Source organism: Lipotes vexillifer, unplaced genomic scaffold (assembly GCF_000442215.2).
Source record: "Lipotes vexillifer unplaced genomic scaffold, Lipotes_vexillifer_v1.1 scaffold1605, whole genome shotgun sequence".
Classification (NCBI taxonomy): Eukaryota; Metazoa; Chordata; class Mammalia; order Artiodactyla; family Lipotidae; genus Lipotes; species Lipotes vexillifer.
The window spans coordinates 710,083-713,529 of NW_006770356.1; positions in this window are offsets into that span (position 1 = coordinate 710,083).

A 3,447-nucleotide genomic window follows, 5' to 3' on the forward strand; every position below is an offset into this window, starting at 1 on the left:
CAAGGGAATCCCCGTAACATTAACAGCTGATCTTTCAGCAGAAACTCTGCAAGCTAGGAGGGAGTGGCAGGACATATTTAAAGTGATGAAAGGGAAAAACCTACAACCAAGATTACTCTACCCAGGAAGGATCTCATTCAGATTCGACGGAGAAATTAAATCCTTTACAGACAAGCAACAGCTAAGAGAATTCAGCATCACCAAACCAGCTTTACAACAAATGCTAAAGGGACTTCGCTAGGCAGGAAAACAAGAGAAGGAAAACACCTACAATAACAAACACAAAACACTTAAGAAAATGGTAATAGGAGCATACATATTGATAATTACCTTAAATGTAAATGGATTAAATGCTCCAATCAACAGACATAGATTGGCTGAATGGATACAAAAACAAAACCTGTACATATGTTGTCTACAAGAAACCCACATCAGACCTAGGAACACATACATACTGAAAGTGAGGGGGTGGAAAAAGATATTCCATCCAAATGGAAATCAAAAGAAAGCTGGGGTAGCAATTCTCATATTAAACAAAACAGACTTTAAAACAAAGACTATTACAAGAGACAAAGAAGGACACTCCATAATGATCAAGGGATCAATCCAAGAAGAGATATAACAATTGTAAATATTTAAGCACCCAATATAGGAGCACCTCAATGCATAAGGCAGTTGCTAAAGCCATGAAAGGGGAAATTGACAGTGACACAGTAATAGTAGGGAACTTTATCATGCCCCATTCACCAATGCACAGATCATCCAAAATGAAAATAAATAAGGAAACACAAGCTTTAAATGACACATTAAATAGGATGGGCTTCATTGATATTTATAGGGCATTCCATGCAAAAACTATAGAATACACTTATTCTCAAGTACTCATGGAACATTCTCCAAGATAGATCATATCTTGGGTCACAAATCAAACCTCGGTAAATTTAAGAAAGTTGAAATCATGTCAAGTATCTTTTCTGACCACAATACTATGAGACCAGATATCAATTACAGGAAAAAAATGTGTAAAACATACAAACACATGGAATCTAAACAATACACTACTAAATAACCAAGAGATCACTGAAGAAATAAAGAGGAAATCAAAATATACTCAGAAACAACTGACAGTGAAAACACGATGACCCAAAACCTATGGGATGCAGCAAAAGCAGTTCTAAGAGGGAAGTTTATAGCAATGTAATGCTACCTCAAGAAACAAGAAACATCTCAAATAAAAAACCTAACCTTACACCTAAAGCAATTAGAGAGGGAAGAACAAAAAACCCCAAGTTAGCAGAATGAAAGAAATCATAAAGATCAGATCAGAAATAAATGAAAAAGAAATGAAGGAAACGATAGCAAAGATCAATAAAATTAAAAGCTGGTTCTTTGAGAAGATAAACAAAATTGATAAACCATTAGCCAGACTCATCAAGAAAAAAAGGGAGAAACCTCAAATCAATAGAATTAGAAATGAAGGAGAAGTAACAACTGACACTGCAGAAATACAAAAGATCATGAGAGATTACTACAAGCAACTATATGCCAATAAATTGGACAACCTGAAAGAAATGGACAAATTCTTAGAAAAGCACAACCTTCTGAGACTGAACCAGGAAGAAATAGAAAATATAAACAGACCAATCACAAGCACTGAAATTGAAACTGTGATTAAAAATCTTCCAACAAGGCTTCCCTGGTGGCGCAGTGCTTGAGACTCCTTGAGCCTGCGCGTCCGGAGCCTGTGCTCCGCAAATGGGAGAGGCCACAACAGTGAGAGGCCCGCATAACGCAAGGAAAAAAAAAAAAAAAAAAAAAGTCTTCCAACAAACAGAAGTCCAGGACCAGATGGCTTCACAGGCAAATTCTATCAACCATTTAGAGAAGAGCTAACACCTATCCTTCTCACTCTTCCAAAATATAGCAGAGGGAGGAACACTCCCAAACTCATTCTATGAGGCCACTATCACCCTGATACCAAAACCAGACAAAGGTGTCACAAAAAAAGAAAATTACAGGCCAATATCACTGCTGAACATAGTTGCAAAAATCCTCAGCAAAATACTAGCAAACAGAATACAGCAACACATTAAAAGGATCATACACCATGATCAAGTGAGGTGTATCCCAAGATTGCAAGGATTCTTCAGTATACACATATCAATCAGTGTGATACACCATATTAACAAATTGAAGGATAAAAACCATGTGATTATATCAACAGATGCAGAAAAAGCTTTCAACAAAATTCAACACCCATTTATGATAAAACTCTCCAGAAAATAGGCATAGAGGGAACTTACATCAACATAATAAAGGACATATATGACAAGCCAACATTGTTCTCAGTGGTGAAAAACTGAAACCATTTCCATTAAGATCAGCAAGAAGTCAAGGTTGCCCACTCTCACTGCTATTATTCTACATAGTTTTGGAAGTTTTAGCCACAGAAATCAGAGAAGATTAAGAATTAAAAGAATCCAAATCAGAAAAGAAGAAGTAAAACTGTCACTGTTTACAGATGACATGATACTATACACAGAGAATCCTAAAAATGCTACCAGAGCTAATCGATGAATTTGGCAAAGTAGCAGGATCCAAAATTAATCCACAGAAATCTCTTTCATTCCTATTCACTAATGATGATAAATCAGAAAGAGAAATTAATGAAACTCTCCCATTTACCATTGCAACAAAAAGAATAAAATACCTAAGAATAAATCTACCTAAGGAGACAAAATATCTCTATGCAGAAAACTATAAGACAGTGACGAAAAAATTAAAGGTGACACAAACAGATGGAGAGATATACCATGCTCTTGGACTGGTAGAATCAACATTGTGAAAATGACTGTACTACCCAAAGGAATCTAGAGATTCAATGCAATGCCTATCAAGCTACCAATGGCATATTTCACAGAACTAGCACAAAAAATTTCACAATTTGTATGGAAACACAAAAGATTCTGAATAGCCAAAGTGATCTTGAGAAAGAAAAATGGAACTGGAGGAATCAGGCTCCCTGACTTTGGACTATACTACAAAGCTACAGTAATCAAGACTGTATGGTACTGCACAAAAACAGAAATATAGATCTGTGGAATAGGATAGAAAGCCCAGAGATAAACCCATGCATATATGGTCACCTTATCTTCGATAAAGGAGGTAAGAATATACAATGGAGAAGAGACAGCCTCTTCAATAAGTGGTGCTGGGAAAACTGCACAGCTACACGAAAAAGAATGAAATTAGAACACTCTCTACACAATACACAAAAATAAATCCAAAATGGATTAAAGGCCTAAATGTAAGGCCAGACACTATAAAACTCTTTGAGCAAAAGATAGGCAGAGCACTCCTTGACATAAATCACAGCAAGATCCTTTTTGACCCACCTCCTAGAGAAATGGAAATAAAAACAAAAATAAACAAACATGACCTAATTAC